This window comes from Crotalus tigris, unplaced genomic scaffold, assembly GCF_016545835.1.
Source record: "Crotalus tigris isolate CLP2741 ecotype Arizona unplaced genomic scaffold, ASM1654583v1 scf7180000021230.206812, whole genome shotgun sequence".
Taxonomy (NCBI): domain Eukaryota; kingdom Metazoa; phylum Chordata; class Lepidosauria; order Squamata; family Viperidae; genus Crotalus; species Crotalus tigris.
In genome coordinates, this window is record NW_024098411.1 from 165,591 (window position 1) to 187,819 (window position 22,229).

A 22,229-nucleotide genomic window follows, 5' to 3' on the forward strand; every position below is an offset into this window, starting at 1 on the left:
TATCAAATATAGAAAACCCCAATTCCGCCTTCTCTGGATTCTGCCATAAGAGGGAGAGAAGGGGGAGAACAAAGGGGCTTTATGGCCCTCACTTCCTTCAGTATACTTCTAAGGAACTGAATGTGTGTATTGCAAAAGAACTAACCATAAGAATGGGGCTGTTTTCCTTTCATGTAGTTTCTTTGAAGTCTCCATCCAGCCAGGCAATAATGAAAAGGGGGGTGGAAGTGTAATGCTCGAGACTGTCGCTGAAAGAGGGGGTTGATTGGGTGGGGCTACTGGGGAAACCCTTAAAAGCTTGAATTGGAGAACTTGGACCCCAAGTCCTGTCTAGCACGCCTGCAACCACTTCTTCTTAATAAAGGATTCCTGTTGGAAGAATTATTCCAAGAGTTCTGTCTTCTTAAGATGCGAAGTGGGGTGGGTCCTTACAACCACACACCCTCTCTTCATGCAATCAGTCCCTGTGCCCAAAAGTTTGGAGACCTTTGGACTAGAAGATCTCCAAGGTCCTTTTCAGCTTTATTCTGATTGATTGCTAATATGCACTCTATAAGATGTATATGAAAGAAGTAATATCAATTCAAGAAACAAGAATTAAACCACTAATTGTCACTATCATTTCAAAAGAGAAGTCTTGAAATAATTAGAAATGTCTCAGATCTATTCTTCCATGCAATGATTTATTTCGGTTCATGATTATATAGCTTGTTCATGTGTCTCGTTGCATTGTGAGAAGCAATAAGATGCACATGGTGTAAATATATCATTATAAAAAGGTTTGCTGTCAACACAGATTGCATTCTGTTTCTGTGTTAATATAATTGACCAAATACTTGATGATGCTGATTGTTCCTTTTATTGTAAACAATTTTCTTTGTGCCCACAAACAGCTGTTTATACCTCTATGACTTTATATCTTTATTATGTTGACATTACATTGTGAAAGAGCACTGCACAAATCCTAAGAATTCTTCTTAACATCTGGCAAAAAGAAAACATATTTTTAGGAACAAAATTATAATCCTAATATATTCTGAAACTGTCAAAGGAATTTTAGTAGATTTACTTTTTTAGAATTTCATCTATTCTTTTTAACCTTCACTAAAAATACTAGAAAGAAGATAGAGTAGAGTAGAGTCAGGGGTAGAGTCAGGGAGATTGAATGGAGCTGAGCATTTACTAGCCAGATGCCCTTCCTGATCCCTACGTGGAAATTGCAGCAGATATTTTCTCTTTTCATCCTGATATGGAAACATCTGTGGCTGACTAGGATTCAACTCTCAACTTTATGAGTGGGAGGCAAGCATCTTCACCACTAGCCCATCATACCACTCAATAATCTTTCTAGATAATTGACCCAATTTTATTTTTAAAAAGAAATTGCTGAATCTTTCCAATATTATTTTTAGCTTCATATTTAATCTTCTTCATGTCTTTTTGAAAAACAGCTATTCCAATTCCATCTTCCCCCTCCCAACATATATTATACACAAAGGAATTTGAAACCCTTGTTAAGTGTTGTCATGCATTATGAAAACACAGATCTCAGGAATCCAGATATTGCACTAGAGGAGCGAGCTAGTGATTTATACATTGACAATGCCTATTTTGAAGGGGTAGGTAAAATGAGGACTCAGATTGTTGGGGGCAATGTAAATATATATATACATTGCTTACTGGTGTACACCGCTTAGAGAGTGCTTGCACTTAAAGCGGTATATAAGTCTCATAAATAAATAAATAAATAAATAAATGATAGCCAGTATCAATTCAAGAGATTCCTTTTACATCCCTTCACTGGATTTACATTCAACACATTTTTGTTCTGTACTACACCTTTCTTTACCCCAAGTGACCATCTTACCATGAAAGTCGATTCATTCTTCACAAAACCCAGTCTACTGGCTTTGATGGTTTCTTTGAATATTTCCTGGTTCCATTTGCTTCATAAGTCTTTGGTTCTTCATCTTCTATGGAGAATGGACATTTGGTCTAGTCAGCAGATTTTTATATCTAAGCATCCTTTGAACAATCTCAAAATTAATTGATTTCTATATTTGTTTCAAAATAAGTGTTCTTATATGCTGGAACACAGAGGGGCAATACTAATTTTTAGAGAATGTTTGTTGTGGGTGTGAGTATGCATGTAGATGAATGATGGCCCTGTTATGTGTAAATTTTATTATTGTATTTAGGGCGTATGAATGTGAACATTTTTATTTTCTATGTATATAAATTGAGTGTGAATGTGTATTGAGTGTTTGGGGTATGAGAATGGTGGAGTCGGGGGTGGAGCCTGGTACGCCCTCTGCTGAGTGCAATAGCAAAAGTAGGGGGGGGAGGACTTACCCTTGGGCTTGGTCTGTATGGAAAGCGAGTCCGCTCAGGAAGGGAGAAGGCTGGTGAGGGTGGGGGTACTCCGGGGAGGGGAGAAGGTCGGAGCATCCTGGTCATGACTGGGATGGGCAGATATGGCGGGAGCCGAGGGGCAGGCCATCTTTGGGGAACGAGGACTCGCTATGTTAGAGCGATTCCTTGTTCCGGCCCCTCAAAAGGCTCATCCTGTAGTACTGGTGACAGGGGAGTACAGGGCCCTAATTGTAGGCTGCTGTTGCTTAATGCCAGGTCCGTTGTCAGCAAAGCCCCCCTTGTCCGTGATTTAATATTGGACAGCGGGGCGGACCTGGCATGTATAACCGAAACCTGGCTGGGCCCTGAGGGGGGTGTTTCCCTCTCGGAGATGTGCCCGGACGGGTTTGTGGTGCTTCATCAGCCTCGACATCAGGGCAGGGGTGGGGGAGTGGCAGTCATCGCTCGGAAGTCCTTGAGTCCTCGTGGGATTCCTGCCCCGGAGGTTGTTGGGTGTGAGTCCCTCCTATTGAAGTTGGGTTCACGGGTTCAGTTGGGCTTGCTGCTGACGTACCTACCTCCCAGCTCCGTTGCAACAGCCCTGCCTGCGTTGCTGGAGTCAGTAGCCAGGTTGGCGGTGGAGTTCCCCAGACTTATAGTACTGGGGGACTTTAACCTACCATCACTCGGCGATCGCTCAGAGGCGGCGCAGGAGTTCATGGCTTCCATGGCAACCATGGACCTGACCCAGGTAATTCAGGATCCGACCCATAGGGGTGGTCACACACTCGACCTTGTGTTTCTCTCGGGGCAATGGAGACATGATCTGGAATTAAGGGGAATAGAGATCTCGCCCTTGTCATGGACAGATCATTTCCTATTGAGGCTGGACTTCAGAGCATCACTCCCCCATCGCAGGGAGAGGGAGCCGACTAGGTGGTTCCGCCCCAGGTGCCTAATGGACCCAGATCGGTTCCAGGAGGAGCTTGGGGAAATACCTGACTCCCTTGTCCACAACTCGTCCGGGTCCCTGGTTGCGGCCTGGAATGAGGCGGCGTCCGGGGCCCTGGATCGAATTGTGCCTTTGCGACCTCTCTGTGGTGGTGGTCCCCGGAGGGCGCCTTGGTTTACTGAGGAGCTCCGGGAGATGAAGCGCCACAAGAGACGTCTAGAGCGACGTTGGAGGGCCAGTAACTCTGAATCTGACCGATCACTATTAAGAGCCTATCTTAGGACTTATTTAGTGGCGATAAGAGCGGCAAAGCGTGTTCACTTTTCCGCACTTATTGGGTCCGCAGAATCTCGCCGGCCGCCTTGTTTAGGGTGACCCGCTCCCTTCTTAAAGTGGAGGAGGCGGAGGAACCCTTGCAGGGGAGAGCTGAGGAGTTTGTTCAGTTTCTTTCGGACAAAATCGCTCAGATTCAGAGGGACCTGGACAGTGCCAGCCGAGTTGCCAGGGGCTGGTCTTAGTCATATTATCTGGAGCGAGTTTGAGCCTGTGACCCCTGATGAAGTGGACAAGGCCGTGAGGGCAATGAATGCCGCCACCTGTTTATTGGACCTGTGCCCCTCCTGGCTGGTTTCTGCCAGTAGGGAGGTGACACGAGGCTGGCTCCAGGCGATAATCAATGCTTCCTTGATGGAGGGGTCTTTACCGCAACCTTTAAAGGAAGCGGTGGTGAGGCCCCTCCTCAAGAAGCCTTCCCTGGACCCAGCTGTTTTGAAGAACTTTCGTCCCGTCTCCAACCTCCCCTTTGTGGGGAAGGTTGTAGAGAAGGTGGTGGCATCTCAACTCTTGCGATCCTTGGATGAAACCAATTATCTGGACCCTTTTCAATCTGGTTTCAGGCCCGGCTACAGCACTGAGACTGCTTTGGTCGCACTGACCGATGACCTCTGGCGAGCCCGGGATAGGGGTCACTCCTCTATCCTGGTGCTTCTTGAGCTCTCAGCGGCTTTCGATACCATCGACCATGGTATCCTTCTGCGTCGTCTCGGAGAGGTGGGGGTGGGCGACACCGTATTGCGGTGGTTCTCCTCCTACCTCTCTGACAGGTCGCAGTCGGTGTTGGCGGGTGGACAGAGATCGACCCCTAGGCGCCTCGATCATGGGGTGCCTCAGGGCTCGGTCCTGTCCCCCTCCTTTTTAACATCTACATGAAACCGCTGGGTGAGATCATTCGGCGACACGGGGTGAGGTATCATCAGTACGCGGATGATACCCAATTATATATCTCCACCCCGTGTCCTTTCAGTGAAGCAGTCGACGTGATGTGCCGGTGCCTGGAAGATGTGAGGGTCTGGATGGGGGTGAACAGGCTTAGACTCAACCCTGACAAGACCGAGTGGCTCTGGGTCTTGCCTCCCAAAGGCCAACTGGATGGTCCATCTTTAGTCCTGGGGGGGGCAAATTTACCTCCCTCAGTGCAGGCACGCAACTTGGGTGTCCTCCTGGACTCACAGCTAAATCTGGAACAACATCTATCGGCTGTGGCCGGGGGACCTTTGCACAGGTTCACCTAGTGCACCAGTTGCGGCCTTATTTGGACCAGGAGGCTTTACTCACAGTCACTCATGCCCTTGTCACCCCAAGACTGGATTACTGTAACGCGCTCTACATGGGGCTACCCTTGAAGAGTGTTCGGAGGCTGCAGTTGGTTCAGAACGCAGCCGCGAGAGCGATTGTGGGCGCGCCAAGGTACGCCCACGTGTCACCTATCCTCCGCGAGCTGCACTGGCTTCCTGTGGGTCTCCGGACGCAATTCAAGGTGTTGATTATCACCTTTAAAGCCCTTCATGGCATAGGGCCAGGTTACTTACAGGACCGCATTCTGCCGCGCAGCTCCCAGAGACCGGTGGGGTCCCATAGATTGGGCCTCCTTCAGGTCCCGTCGCCCAGACAATGTCGGCTGGCGGGCCCTCGGGGAAGGGCCTTTTCTGTGGTGGCTCCGACCTGGTGGAATCAACTTCCCCCCGAGGTTCGAACTACTCCCACCCTGCCGGCCTTTAAGAAGGCTGTTAAAACCCTCCTGTTCCGGCAGGCCTGGGGCTGATGTCCCCGGGGGGGCGGGATATGATCGGACTTGCAGTATGACTGCTTTATTTTATTGTTTTATCATTGTTTTAACTTTGTACGCCTGAGTCCTTTGGGATTGGGCGGCATATAAACACTGAAAATAAATAAATAAATAAATAAATAAGATTAACTGTACATAAATTTCAGTTTGCCTTTTGATATATGGATTCCCACCATGTGCTGATAATGTATGATGTATAATGTATGTATAATAAATGTGGTGCACATTCTTGTGTTCCTTCTGCAAGGTCTAACTCAGCGGTTCTCAACCTGTGGGTAGTGACCCCATTTGGGGTCGAACGACCATTTCACAGGGGTTGCCAAACAACATAGTCCGCCATTTTTCCCCCTTTTCCTTAGCTGTTCTACTCCCTTTTATTCTGTTGGCTTTTGAAAGCCAATAGAATAGACTCTCTTGAATAGAGTCTAATTCTATTGGCTTTCAAAAGCCAATAGGAATTGTCCAGGCTGTTTCTGCCCTGCTGGGCCCACCAAAACCCCCAGTCTGCAAACGATGCTGCAAGTTGTCTGCAGTGAAGGCAAGCTGTCTAGAAGCTTCAACCCCTCCCTGCTGAGCAACTACTAAAAATGTAAGTAAAAGAGGGCCAGGGTTGGGAGGTGGGAGGTCGGCAGGCGCAGGGAGGGTTGCTGGCGCGTGTGGGGCCCGGCGGGTGCCTTACCTCCCTTGGGCTGGGCCAGCTGGTGGCCCAGCCGGTGGTCACCCTGCGCCGTCGCTGCCTCTTGCCAGCTACACTTCAGCCGGCGCAGGGGGCGGCACCACGTATGCACGGTGCTCCCGGGCAGGGAAAGTCCACGACTTACAACCAGTTGGGTAGTCCTCGACTTACAACCGGTTGGGTAGTCCTTGACTTACGACCGGTTGGGTAATCCTCGACTTACGACCGGTTGGGGTCGCTGCATTAAAAAGGTTGAGAACCACTGGTCTAACTAAACATTATAAGACAAACTCTGCAAATTATTTTAAAGTTGATCATAACAACAGGAAGAGAATAAGAAGGAAGAGCCAAAGAAACAATCACAATATTGCTACATTATGAAAGATTTTTTTAAAAAAAGTTATAAGAAAAAATAATTACCAAATCCCCATGTTAATGATGAACTCAAATCTTTCTTCCCTAAGCACAGATTCGGATATAAAAAAAAGAGTAAATGTTATGATGTATTAACAAAGCAATGACAAATAAAATAACACCTTTATATTTATTTATGAAATAAGTTTATATATTACACCTTTCAAATTAGCATGTGCCCAGGAAAATACAATTTAAAAATATACTAAAAGTGCCTTATAAAATTAAAGAGAAGAATTCTTATACAGAGAAATTTGAAAGTGGCTCTCAAACTGAGGAACAGTAATACATATAAAATAGTATAGTCTTTCTTCCCTTCTAAATCAATATAGGGAACTAATCCCCCATCCCTAGGGAGGAAATTCCACAATTAGCATGCTAGTACTTCAAATGAATATACAAATACTGTATATATGTAGTCCTCAACTTACATCAGTTTATTTAATGACCATGCAAAGTTACAAAGGCACTGAAAAAGTGATTTATGACCATTTTTATACTTACAACTATTACAGCATCCCTATGATCACATGACCAAAATTCAGACACTTAGCAACTGATTCATATTTATGATGGTTAAAGCGTCTTTGAGTCATGTGATCACCTTTTGCGACTGACAAGCAAAATCAAGTCAGATTCACTTAACCGTGTTATTAACTTAATTGCAGTGATTCACTTAACAACTGTGTAAGAAAGGTCATAAAATGGGGCAAAACTCACTTAACAAATATATCACTTAGCAACACAAATTTTGGGCTCAATTGTGATTGTAAGTCAAGGACTACCTGTAAAATACTTATATATGTATGTGTCTGTATATGTGTATAAATGTCAGAATCCAATTATATTTCATCTTTAATTATCAAATATAGAAACTCCCAATTCTGCCTTCTCTGGATTCTGCCATAAGAGGGAGAGAAGGGGGAGAACAAAAGGGCTTTATGGCCCTCACTTCCTTCAGTATACTTCTAAGGAGCTGAATGCTGAATGTGTTTATTGTAACCTCAAAGCGTTAGCACCAAAGAACCTTACCATAACAAAGAAGGTTATTTGCCTTTCATGTAGTTTATCTGAAGTCTCCATCCAGACGGAAGAAAGAAAAAAGGGGTGGAATTGTGATGCCTGAAACTATCACTGGAAGGGGGGTTGATTGGGTGGGACTACTGGGGAACCCCTTAAAACCTTGAATGGGAGGGCTTGGACCCCAAGTCCTGTCTAGCACGCCTGCAACCACTTCTCTTAATAAAGGATTCCTGTTGGAAGAATTATTCCAAGAGTTCTGTCTTCTTAAGATGCAAAGTGGGGTGGGTCCTTACATTAGACAGGACTTGCAAAATTAATCCACCTGGAAGGGAGACCCTTGCCGGGGGATTTTGCAAAAAATTTACCATGTCAGACAATGGAGCAAGAGAGGGGAAAAACTCCCTGGAAAGAGAGCCGCTGACCCAGTTGGAACCTTGCCAGATGTTGGGATCCGAGAGGTCAGATTCCTCAGGGGAAGAAGTGGTGGAGACACGGGACCACAAGCCTCGCTGGTCAATGGGCGTTGGAAAGAAAAGTGAGTGGGGAAAGGAATCAAGAAAGGTGACCCTGAGATGGGGGACCAAGCAACCAGAATGGAAGCAGGAGATGGAGAAATCCCTGCACGCAAGTGAAGAGGGAGGAAGCTGGGCACTGTACTCAGACTGGATCCTAGAGATCCTATTGACCTGATGAAGAGAACTCTCAGCTCCCTAGGAGAGGAGAATCCTGAGCCCTACGGCCGCCCCAGCTCCTGGAGCCGCAAAGGGAGAGACACCGAGGGGGACGTGGAACCTGCAACCCCGGGGACATCTACTGATCCAGTAGCCCCCACCCCCTACCGGACCACAGATGGCAATCTGGACGGAAGACACTACCACCACAACGGAGGCACCGATCCATTCCAAGACGTCCACCGTTGGAGGTGAAATTCAAAGGGGAGCCAACACGCTTGGGGTTTTTCCTAACCCAAGTCCTCAGCTACATGGAGGAATACGGGCAGGACATTCCCAGCGACAAAGCCCGCATCCGGATCGTGCAATCTGCCCTGGATGGACCGGCTGCAGATTGGGTGGTGAACTTGCATGACTCCAATGCCCCAGAACTCAGTAACTTCAACCGTTTCATGTCCTCTTTGAGAAGACGATTTGAAGACCCCCTGGCTGATCGCAAAGCCCGTGAAAGGATAAAAACGATGAGGCAAGGCAAACGCCCGGTGGCTGAATATACACAAGAATTCCGGGCCATTGCCAGCAAACTGAATTGGCCAGAAAACATCCTCCTTAGCCATTTCAAAGACCGACTAAACTATGATCTATATGACACTTGCCTGCCCCAAGGGAACCCACACCAACTTGAGGAATGGTACGTCTTGGCAGAGGAAGCAGAGATCGACATATTGAAGAGGCACCGGCGAGGAAAACAATGGAGCCGCCCCCCCGCCTGAGCTGATGCACGAACCGGTGAAATCATCGGCTACAGCCAAGAAGCAAATGGGGTGTTTCAAGTGCGGAAGAGAAGGGCATCGAGCTGTAGAATGCCGCTCAAAGGCCCCCCAGCACAACCCAGACAGATCCCCAATCAACAAATCTGGAAAGTCTTCAGCTAAGCCAAAAGAAACGGCCATGAGAATGATGGAAATTGCAGAACCCCCCACCTCTGCTCACCAAGGGGAAAGAACTCCAGCCTACACCACAGGGACGGTGGATGCCTCAGATGACAGCTCGGAGGGCGAACCCCTGGTAAGTGGATGCATCACACCCATCTTCAAAACAGTGACTATATTAATCCCTCCCATGCCCGAAGCTGTGAAGGTGAAAGCCTTAATAGACTCTGGCTGCACCTGCTGCCTCATTAGCCCAACACTAGTGGGGAATCTGGGCATCCCATCCAGGAGACTGGAACAACCAATCTCATTTGGCCAGTTAGATGGATCCATAGCAGGGGGGGTGCCAGCTACCCTAGCCACTCTACCAATACACCTCTCCCTGGGCAAACATGAAGAGGACATAACGTTTGTGGTGACCCCAGGTATGGAATGCCCAATGATTCTAGGGATGGAATGGTTGAAAAAATGGAACCCCTGGGTAAATTGGAGGACGACAGAAATCAAATTCCCAAAGGGGGACCCTTAAAACCCCAAGGGAGGCTACCAGAATCAAGAATAGAAAAAGCATCCATAGGAGAGGAAAAAAGATTAACAGAAATACCAGAGGAATATAGAGACCTTGCTGAAGTCTTCAGTGAGGAAAGGGCGAATGAGCTCCCCTCCCCACCGACCCACAGACTGCACCATTGAATTCAAGCCTGGGGCAAAACTCCCGAAGCCCAGATTATACTCCATGAGCCCAAAGGAGAAGGAGGAAATGGAAAGATTTATAAAAAAAAAACCTAGAGAGAGGTTTCATTGAGCCAGCCAAGCCTAAAGTGGCTGCCCCGGTCCTTTTTAGAAAGAAGAAGGATGGCTCTTTACGCTTATGCGTGGATTATAGGGCCCTGAATACAATCAGTGAAAGCAACCTATACCCTCTGCCCCTCATGAAAGACATGCTGTCACACCTATCGAAAGGGAAAATTTTTCTAAACTAGACCTAAGGGAAGCTTACTATCGCGTGAGAATTAAGGAAGGGGACGAATGGAAGACTGCATTTAACTGCCCCATGGGGTGCTATCAATTCAAAGTCTTGCCATTTGGATTACAAGGGGGCCCTGCAGTCTTTATGCAATTAATCAATGACGTTCTAAGGGAGCACCTGTTTAAGGGGGTCCTTGTTTACTTGGACGACATTCTTATCTTTACTGAAACAAAAGAGGAACACGTCAACCTTGTCAGAGCGGTTTTAAAGAAGCTGCGAGCCGCCCACCTATATGCCAAACTCTCAAAATGCGAATTCCACCAGGAAAGGATAGACTACCTAGGTTATCGCATATCCCCCCAGGGCATTGAAATGGACCCAGAGAAGGTCAAAGCAGTATTAGATTGGGCACCACCCCGCACAAGAAAGCAACTACAAAGCTTCCTGGGTTTTGCAAACTTTTACCGCCAATTCATCCCCTCATTTGCCCAGATAGCCTTGCCCCTCACTAACTTGCTAAAAACGAAGGGAACATCCTCAGTAAAACCTAGCCAGCCACTAACATGGACAATGGAGTGCCAAGCAGCCTTTGAGAGACTAAAGAGACTTTTTTCTGCCGAACCAGTACTAAGGCACCCAGACATGGACAAGCCCTTCGTAATACAGGCAGATGCGAGTGATGTGGCAGTGGGGGCTGTTCTATTACAAGAAAACAATGAAGGAGTACCAGTAACCACAAGAACCCAAGCCAAATTAAAACCACAACTGGACAGCCAAACTGGAATTTAATTCAGAAAAAGTTTGGAAACAGATGAATGGTTCTAGAAAAACAAAAATGTGTGCACAATGAAAGACGGGTTGCCTTGGGTAGGGGAAAAATTATATATACCAACAACTCAAAGAGTCACTTTCATGCAGCTTTGCCATGACACAAAATCAGCAGGGCATTTTGGATTTGTAAAAACTTTACATTTAATTAAACGACAATTTTGGTGGCCATCCATTCAAAAGGACATAGAAAGTTATGTAGCCAGTTGTCCAAAATGTGCCACGGCAAAGAGGTTGCAAGGGAAATTGCCAGGACTATTGCAAACAGTGGCAAGTCCCTCAGCCCCCTGGAGAGAAATAGCCATGGATTTTATAGTGGAATTGCCAGAAAGCAATGGGAATACTGTGGTCTGGACGGTCACGGACTTGTTTTCCAAACAGGTGCACTTTATCCCTTGCCAAAAGATTCCCACTGCAAAAGCCTTAGCAAAACTTTTCATCCAGCACATTTACAGATTGCATGGGGCACCCCAACGCATCATCTCTGACAGGGGGGTGCAATTTACGTCTGCATTTTGGAAGGAATTTTTATCCCTCTTAGGAACCACTCAGGGACTGACATCTAGCGACCACCCACAAGGAAATGGGGGGGCTGAAAAAATGAACTCCGTACTTAAGCAATATTTAAGATGTTTTCTTAGTTTGCAGGAAACCGAGTGGGCAGACTTACTCCCTTTTGCAGAAGTTGCCTACAATAATGCAGTCCACTCCAGCACAGGTTACACTCCTTTTCAAGTAGCCACCGGTCAAAGTTTCAACCACATGCCAGAGTTAACCCCAAACGAACCAACGATCCCTTCACTGAAAGAATGGATGAAAAAATTACAAAACACCTGGCCAATAGTTAGAAAAGCACTAGATGAAGCTAGGCAGGCATACAAAGCACAAGCCGATAAAAAAAGGGTTGAGCCTACACCATTCATTATAGGAGAAATGGTGTACTTATCTACAAAATACCTAAAGTCCCTACAGCCCTGTAAAAAACTTGGACCAAAATATATAGGACCTTTTCCAATTAAAAGAATCATAAATCCAGTAACAGTAGAATTAGAATTACCCAAAAATCTCAGGCAAATACACCCAATTTTTCATTGCAGCTTGCTGAAAAGAGAGCATCAGTCACCTCTACGGCCAAAAATCCCCCCCCCACCACCTCCAATCATGGTGGAGGGTGAACAACACTTCGAAATAAAGGAAATCCTTGATTCTAGGAGATATCATGGAGCAACTCAGTACCTAGTTGCCTGGAAACACCTCCCTCCCTCACAAAATGAGTGGGTCCATAAACGTCATGTCAGAGCCCCGAAGCTATTGAAGAAGTTTCACACAGAGTATCCTAACAAGCCTGACTAAATTTTATACTTGTTTTGTTTTCTTTCAGGTGGATCTCTCTTATTTTTAAGAGGGGCCGGATGTCAGAATCCAATTATATTTCATCTTTAATTATCAAATATAGAAACTCCCAATTCTGCCTTCTCTGGATTCTGCCATAAGAGGGAGAGAAGGGGGAGAACAAAGGGGCTTTATGGCCCTCACTTCCTTCAGTATACTTCTAAGGAGTTGAATGCTGAATGTGTGTTTATTGTAACCTCAAAGCATTAGCACCAAAGAACCTTACCAGAACAAAGAAGGTTATTTGCCTTTCATGTAGTTTATCTGAAGTCTCCATCCAGACGGAAGAAAGAAAAAAGGGGGTGGAATTGTGATGCCTGAAACTATCACTGGAAGGGGGGTTGATTGGGTGGGACTACTGGGGAACCTCTTAAAACCTTGAATGGGAGGGCGTGGACCCCATGTCCTGTCTAGCACGCCTGCAACCACTTCTTCTTTGGAAGAATTATTCCAAGAGTTCTGTCTTCTTAAGATGCAAAGTGGGGTGGTGTTATGAATCAAGTCTCTCACATTAATTTACACTGAAAAATGGCTTCCTCGGCTAAGAAACAGAGATGGGCACTGCCATATAGAGTCAGACAGACTGGGCAGAGGAAACCTTAACCTTTCTTTATACTCTTGATAAAACAGATCTAAATATTTTAATCAATTAAAAATATATCCAATCATTTGCCTATTTCTTAGAAAGGATTGTTTTTGGTAGGAGAAAGAATAACCCCTTTAATAAGATTCATTTCATACTTATATATATTTAATAGCAATAGCACTTAGACTTATATACTGCTTCACAGTGCGTTACAGCCCTCTCTAAGTGGTTTATATAGTCAGCATATTGCCCCCAACAATCTGGGTCCTCATTTTACTAACCTCAGAAGGATGGAAGGCTGAGTCAAATGAATAAATACAAAAACTCTAGATTTCCCATTCTAGATTAATTTCCCTTGCCCTATTCTTGCATACACCTGAGATAATGTTTACCATAAATCATAAATGAATTATTTGTTATTCCAAATAATTGTTCTTGTGAGGATTTTTATTGGTGGCTTCCTTAAAATTTAAGTGATACATTCATTATAGTCTTCAAGATGTGATAAATTCAATGGAACTTCTGACCATACAATAATCTAGTCAAATGTATGAGAAACTGTAGACTTTGTGCTGTATAATGGTATTGATTAAACTAAAGTAATCTTTGATTTATGTCAATCACTTAGCAACCATTTTAAGTTATGATGGACCTACCAAAAACTACTTACAACCAGAGTCCATAATTCCAATAGCTTGGCCATTCTGCAGTCACATGACCACACTTTGGGCACTCAGCAACCATCTCACATTTACAGCCATTTGCAGCATCATGCAGTCACATCAGCAAGATTTATGACATTTTTTTCCAAAAAACGGAGTTTACTTCCTGTTTCCAGCAAAAGCCACAATAGTGAATAATGGGTTTGCTTAATGACAATGGTATTCTCTTAATGATCATGCCGGTTGCTTAACAACTATGGCAGTCATTTAACAAACACCACAAATAAAGGTTGTAAAATCAGGTTAGTCATGTGATGATCTGCTTTATGGCCCTCATGACTTTGACCATAGCTGCCAGGTTTGATTATGGTTGTAAGTGGAGGAATGCCTGTATGCATTATGTGGGAATTCACCACGTTCTCAGGTTTCCTTTCTAAGCTGTTAAATTTTTCAAACATGTTGAATATGTTAAATTTGAAGGCTTATCATAACTAACAAAATTAGTCACTAACAAAAGCAGTACTATTAATAATAATGGTAATAATTACCAGATCCCCGTGTTATTGATGAAAATGAACTTGAGTCTTTCTTCACTAGAATATCAGGCCAGGGTTCAAGCATATTTTAAAAAGACAGAGCAATAAATAGGGAGGAAAGAGTGAATAATCTATTGTATAATTTTTCTGCTACATTAAATAAGTATGATTACACTGGGATAGCTGAACAATTATTTAAAGCCATAAAGCTTTTCATGCGATGGGAATAAAGATGTGACTTAATATAAGCTAAAAGAATTACAGAATCAATTGGAATTCTGCTACACATCCATCTTCCTGGATACATTGGAACTTTAAGAAGATCCTGGCCCTAGAGCACGGGTGTCAAACTTGCCACGTCACGTGACATGTTGCGATGTATCACAAGTTTTTTTGCATTGCCAGAGCTGGGGTGGGTGCAGCCTCCACATGATGCAACCGGCCGACGGGCCAGCAGTTTGACACCCCTACCCTAGAGAGTTTTGCCTTTCCATAAAATAGCTGGCATTTAGGCCACTGCTGAACTATTTGTATCTAAACATGACATAAAAGAAATTGTAATTTTGATACTCCTGGGAGCTTCAGATTATTGACTTTAATTACTGTGAAATCAGAGAAAAACTATATAAAATGCATATTTGGGTTTTCCTTTGCTTATCTTTGACATTAATTAAAGTTGATTTGATTCTTCTATTATTCTAACAGCTTCTGTAATTGGCAAGTCACAAATATATCCATAGTTCAATGAACAATAGAAAATTCACAGTAAAATAGTTAAATAGGGCAAAATTGTGAGAAATTAAGTGTCTCTGTAGCAGTGGTGCTTGCTATAAATCATCACCATCATCAATTTCCCCTTTGACAAAGACAGCTTGGAAGCCTACAATCCTAACTACATTATTATATAGTATAGGAAGACGATATCTAGAAAAAAAGATTATGCCCTCTTAACTCTTATTCTGTTCAAAAACCTTTGCAATATTTACCACTAAGTCCTATAGCTGATTGCCTGACTGCTTCTGTATATACTTTTCTTCTTTCTAAGGATGTATTGTCAGAATATGTTGCAAGAGATCCACATCTAAATGATTTCTTTGATTGTCCCACGTCTCTGGTTATGTTTGCTGCCAGTTCAGGAATACAACAAACAAATGCATTAAAGAGTTACATAATTAAAGAACAAAAAATGAGTTATCTTAATTAACCAATTCTTAGTAAAAAAGAAATAAACCTAATATGAACAGCTTTCACTGTTAAACTTGTACCCTGGATAATATAGGGAATAATTTTCAAAGGCGCTGTACTTTATACACTTTTCTACATCCAATCAAGTAAGTGCAAAATCCAACATTTACAAGATAGTAAAGAAATCAAAGTAAGATCTAGTAAACTCATCTATGCCAAGGAAAAATATGTTTATTATTATTTTTTCTGAGACTAAAACTACTAATCAGGGTTATATAACCAAGGATAGGCTGAATAATGCAATTAAAGTAAAGGAAACTCACAAAAGGAAGCAAAGTAGCTTTATATACATTCATTCATTCTTACAATTGGCTGCATATGTAGCTCCATCAAAGAGGTTGATTTCTGTTATGGTGTGAAAAGCATTTAGAGACCACAAGAATCTGTAAAACAATTACTTATAGCTTTACTATCTTCTTGCACAGTTATAATAAATATGGTATTAATTCACTACATCCCTGTCTTTCTTCATTTTTCCCTGTCAGAATTTTAAAGGGTCACGCCATCTGAAACAGATACAGTTCTGATAAAAAAATAGGTTGCATCTGCAAATAAGTGATACATGTAGATGGTATTATTCTGCACATGAAAAGGGAGCCTGCAAACACACCCACACACAAGACATTGTGAGTTGGGCACTCCAGTTCCCTCAAGAGAGGGGGGAATGTCTTGAAGCCCATCCTTTACTATCTCTACTACACATTCCATACTTCCAGGGCAACTATTCAGTGAATATTGCCTCTAGCAACTTTTTCTACAGAAATCCTCTATCATGTTGAATTACTCAGGAGCAAGCAAAGTGGCAACTTCTTCTCATTCATTCCATCTTATCATAACTTCCTTGTGCTAAGATTATTTTTTAGAATGAAAGTCACAGATTCAATATGAATTAAAGTCTTTCTTATGTATGTATACTAAGTAAACAGGAATTGAAAAAACAAAAGATAGGAGGGAAATGAGTGGAAGTGCTTCCACTCATGGCTGAAATAAACACACACACAAACTAAGCTCCACAGTTACATTCCAATGTATATCTGATTTAAATTAGTTTATTACTGCATTTTTCCTGAATCTCAATTTCACTGCCAAGTCAGGGTTCTGCTTACATGCCAAGTGATCCAACTGAAAAGAAAGTCAATTGCTCTTTCCATAAAGGAAAAACACCAAAGACAAAACAGGAGTTGTCATCTTCTTTTTGGAAACCACTTGAGAGAACAATATTCCTGTTCCTTGCTGGCACTAGCATTTATCTCCCTGGGCACTGACTTTGTCCATCAACTATCTGGATTGACAAGATTAAGTTTGATTGGCAGGTCAGATTAAGATTTTTCTTTAAGTCTTTCATGTGTGAAGCTATTAGGATGGAAGGTCTCCCTATTCATTATGGTATATAACAACAATTTCACTGATGCTTATACTCACTTATCATAGAAAGCGAGCATTTTATGATGATAAAAGTCTTCCACATCACAAAAATCCTTACTGTCCCAAGAGAGAGATAAGGCCTAATGGAAAACAGACACAATTATATATTTCATAGCTGGATAACTACAGTGCTATTTGGAAAATATAATTAGATATTTGAAATATAAGATTTGAAAAATTATCATTGAGGTTGAACTTGATTTCTGAGGTCTTCATTCACATAGTTGTCTTGGCCACAGTTCAGAACTTCTCTGTTACTGGTTTCTTTCAGGATGTGGTTTTGACTTCCTAATCTAGCCTATACTCTTGATAACACCTGGTGATTTCCCGTTAAAGTGCTATCCATGTCTGATCCTGTTTAGCTGTTCAAGTTCAGTTAAGTGCAGTCATCTGGCAGGATTTGAAAATCTATACTAGATTTTAGAAGTGTAAAATGTTGTCTCTTTATTAAAGGTAAAGATTTCTCTTTAAAGGTAAAAAGGTAAAGAGAAGTTCCCTGAGGATGGACTCCAGCATGAGTCTGAAGCTTGGAAAACAAAACCTCTGGCCTTGGTGACCGACCAGATTGGATCCTGCAACATTATCCTAAGACACATGGAGCCAGTTTGTCTAAAGACACTTCCATGGTCATGTGGCTGGCTTGACTATACACCAATGCTTTTATCTTCTCATCAAATGGGATCTTATTTATCTACTTGGATTTGCATGCTTTTGAACTGACAAGTTGACAGGAGCTGGGGCAAGAATGGAAGCTCACCCCATTACATGGTACTTGGATCTCGAACTGAGAACCCTCCAGTTGATGAGCTAAAGTCTTAACCATTTGGCCACAGTGGAGAATCACATTTTGGTAACAGGATAAAGAATCTTGGTCAGGTTTTCCCAACCTGGTATTCTCCAGGTAGTTTGACTTCAATACTGAGAAACAATAGCCAATACAACAAACTACATTATGCAAAGGCTTAGCAGTCTGGAAAAGGTTTTAATGCTGAGAAAGGTGGAAGGAAAGAGAAGACTAGCAACAAGATCAGTCAGTTACAACAGGGGTGTCAAACTTGCAACGTCACGTGACGTGTCACGATGTATCGCAACTTTTTTTCCATTGCCAGCAATGGGGTGGGCACGGTTTTGGCATGACGCATCCTGAGTTACAATGATGATGAGTGCACCATTGGCAGATTTGAAAAAACAGATTAGGGATCTAACCTGTTAGATCATGGAGAAAATCTGTGTGGCACCAGGAATTGAAAATGACATGTTGGCATATAATTAATCAATCCTTTTCATTATGTGTGGAAAAAATAAGAATAAAACCATATAGATTTTATTTTGATGAAATAAGAGGCTGAATATATTCCATTATGATGTTGTGTAGGTATATTTGCAGACTGTTTTGTAGGCATATAATTGTACAAACATCAAGGAAAGAAGGGAATTTAAAAATGGGTTATACTCATTTTAGAGCTTGACATTGGAAAGAAAATTTAAAAGAATTAAAACACATAATAGAAATTACTTGCTTTTGCAAAATTAGTATGAAATAAAAATCTATGTGAGTTTTTCCTATCAGAAAATAATATCCCAATCTAATTATGCAATAGGCTGCTAGCTGTGAGTATCTGTGCTTTAGTTCATTTAGTTCATTCATTGTCAGATCAGGAATATTGTCATATATAGCGAATGCAAGAAACTACACTTCTGAACTACTAAATCTTGAAAAAATCATGAATGACTTCCAAAACTCACACATGCATTTTACAAGTGTTTAATTAATATTTTTCTCTAATTTCTGTCACTATGGTGATAAAGCCCACTGTATTTCATTTTGCTAAATTAATTTATCAGATGAAATTTTCAATGTGAAAATTGCTAAGTTGGCTATAACCTTATCAATCATTTATGGCAAGGAACTTTTAGCTGCTCAGGAGTTGCTGTATTTCATCTACCAGTCAGCAACCATTGTCAATGGCCATACCAATTAGAGCTAATGAAACGTCAAGTTCAGCAACAGCTAAAGCACTACAATTCTCTACCTCAGCCAGAGAAGTGGTCACATAATACAGCTAGTTCCATGAGGTGAGAATAATAAATTATTCTGTAACAAATAGGCATAGAAGCTAAGAATGGAAATCATTTTAATAGCTCTATTTGTATTGCATCACACTTGTATTAGAAGCACTGAGGTGCTTCCAGGTTGAAAGGATTAGCTGGTGACATCATCTTCGCCTGAGGGACACCAAGTTGGGGGCTCCTTTCATGTCCCTGACGGAGCTGGAGTGAAGAATGGGAGCTCATCCTACCCCAGGGCAGCAGTTGAGTGTTGAACACAGGTTTGCTAACCTCTAACCCAGCGTCCTAACCACTTGAATCATTGTACTTTATTTGTATTATAAAAAGGTAAAGGTTTCACCTATCCAGTTGTTCTGATTCTAGGGAGCAGTGTTCATCTCCATTTCTTATCCAGGAGCTAGCATTGTCCAAAGATGCTTCTGTGATTGTGTGGCTATCATGACTATGCGCTGAGGCACACAGAACACCATTACCTTCCCACCAAAGTGGTACCTATTTATCTACTTGCATTTGCATGCTTTTGAACTGCTAGGTGGCAGGAGCTGGGGCAAGAATGGAAATTTACCCTCACATGGTGCTTGGGTCACGAACTGCCAGCCTTTCGGTTGACAAGCCCAGTTCTTAATTGCTATAACTGCCATCACGCCCCCTATATTTTTATAATACAATACTCATTTTTAGAAATGTTCGGTGTATGAATCTCATTGCTATCTCAGATTACAAAACATTACTGAAAAGCTGATTGACTATTGAGAAAATTCAGACATTTTAATGATCTCTGCTATCATTACTGCATCCCTGCCCTAATAGATGTTATTGGTATTATTCTTGGTTATAGGTTCAAAATGTTTTAATATTCCATGAGTGGTCCAAGCTTTATTTCATTAATACACATTATTTTATAAGATATCATCAAGTCTGTTTTCCTAGGTAAACTTAGAAATCTCTTTTTAAAAAACAACTATAAAACTGAAACCAGAGGCTTTCTTTTTAAGGACTGCTGGACAGTCCTTAAAGAATATTTGGAACTTTGTTATTATATAAGTTGACAGTAGAAGTATCAAGTATGCATTAAAAATAGAAAAACATGTCAATTCCCACAATGGAATGGATGGAAAAGTGATGAAGTTGGTGCAGATGGCAAAGCTGACTGTTTTAATTAAAGAGAAGAGCTTTGTTTTCACTTGGAAACTAGTTTTAGACTTTATGCTTGAAACAAAAAAATGAAATTTTGATCTTAGGTTTTGATGGCTAGATCAACTTTGCTATTGTAGAAATGGCTTGTATCTACTAGAAATGTAAGGTAAAAAGCTGAGGCTGTAACTGTGCTTTGTATTCTATTGCATTGTAAAGAGTTGGAAGTCACTGCTTTCTTTTTCTTTCTTTTTCTTTTTTCATTACACTCCTTTTCCCTTTCTGATCTTTATTACATATGTATTTTATATTATAAACTTTAATACAAAAAATTCTTTAAAAAAGAAATATTATTCTCCTCACTGGATTTAAGAGCAAGTGGAATATAAGTAATTGTTCATAGCATTACCAGTAGTTGTGTCCATATATATGAGAGTAAATCATTCCTCGTACTAACAAAATACAGTATATATTTCTATTAAGATTATTCTCTCACTAATTTACAGTTTTAAAAAATACCCAAACCATAAATTCTAGGAGAATGGGATTACCTTTTCATGATCTTTATTTTTCTCTGAAGGCAGGCTACCCAAAGAGCTTAAAATAGCTCCCCTTAATATCAGAGTACAAACATGAGATGAATTCAGTTTGAAACTAGCATTCAAATCAACCAGGGCTCTCCTTTTTTCTTTTGCTGAGCTCCATACAAGAGCTCTGATACAGTATACATCCTAGAAAATGAAAAACATAATTTCAGCTCAAACTAAAAATATCCTATGACCTCAGTATTTTAACAGGGGTACTAGTTAAAGTAGGACTTGAGAAAGATTTGAGTTAAATCCCCAGCCAGCCCTGAAATTTAATTTGTCCCAGTTGATAGCTTTCAAGCCATCATATTTCACCCATTGTCAAATAATTCATCATGGGCAGGATAAAAACTTAGAAAGTACTGCTTTATTTCTTGAGCAGTATTATGTGTGCATAAAAGCAATCATAAAAGCAGCAAAAAATTTAATCTCAGAAGCAAATGGATTTAATAAACCAACTTTTTAAAAGCATTTAAAAGTGCACAGCAACCTTATTTAAAGCACATGATGATAGGGGATTGCAGACCTATCCAAGGTCCTTATGGTCCCTTGAGGGACAACATCCACTGATCACTACTACATGTTTAATTTGATAATATCAGGTGCCAGAATAAAGTCAGAAAAATTAAGTCTGTGGGACATTAGAGTGAGAAACGTCACTCAAATTGTGATCCCTTTGATTCCCCCCAGCTTCACCACCAAACAAAGATTATGAAACTAATCAAAATTAGTGGATAAGAATTAAGGGGACAGGATCTTTTATATATCCTAGCTCTAGGCCAGAGGTGTCCAACCTTGGCAATTTTAAGACTTTTGGACTTCAACTTCTGGGAGTTGGTGAAGTTGAAGTTCACCAATCTTAAAAGTTGCCAAAGTTGGACATTCCTGGTCCAGACTATTTTGTTCAGCACCTTAAAGTGCATCAGGAAATCAATTTGAAGCTGATGCAGCTCCTTCAGTACAAGATAATATGCAAATTGCAGTGCGTTTTTGTCTGTTGCATTTTGAACTAACAAGAATTAAAATGCTTTTCAAAATGTAGTAATAAATAGAATGCAATTATTGCCATTATCATGAAGTCACAATGTCCTTTTTGACAAATCTTGAATAAAACAGAGTATAATTTATCACAATATCTCAATCCAGCTATCTTTTACTCTATTTGAATGAAAAAAGGAGAAAAAAAGTGACATCTGAAAGGATTTTATTGTGCTTATGATTTTAGTATGTTTAAGTTTGACATTAGCATTTATTTTATATATAGTAACCATTTTATATTGATAATTATAGTGTTATCATGTCATCATTGTTTTGTTATTTTGTAATCATTATTTTATAGTTAATTGCTTGATCAGATGCTTTATATATATATTGGAAAAGTAAGGGCTTCATGCTTTAGGTACAGGTGATAGCTTATATGAAAAGAGCACAGTAAGGGGAGGGGGAAAAGGAGTTACGGATGGAGCCTGGGTTGCTGTGTATGAGTCATCATCTAGGAATTGTTTTTTTGTGCCATCTTATGCCTGGTACCAAGACCTGATCTCTTTGTTCTGAAAAGGTATAAAAGGTGGAAGACATCTTTTCTGGTTGTTGCCTTCATCTCTATACCAGCCACGAAGAGAGATGGGGTCACCCAACTCTGTTTTGAT

General features: G+C 41.6%; 1 long non-coding RNA gene across 1 annotated transcript; it reads right to left on the bottom strand.

Annotated features, from left to right (window-relative positions):
- Positions 1-317: 317 nt before the first annotated feature.
- LOC120320233 lies at positions 318-21,827 on the bottom strand. The gene is made up of 3 exons (XR_005559924.1): positions 14,132-21,827; positions 6,526-6,564; positions 318-1,973 (listed from the first exon to the last, which is right to left on the bottom strand). It is a non-coding gene; the product is annotated as an uncharacterized LOC120320233 (long non-coding RNA).
- Positions 21,828-22,229: the final 402 nt, after the last annotated feature.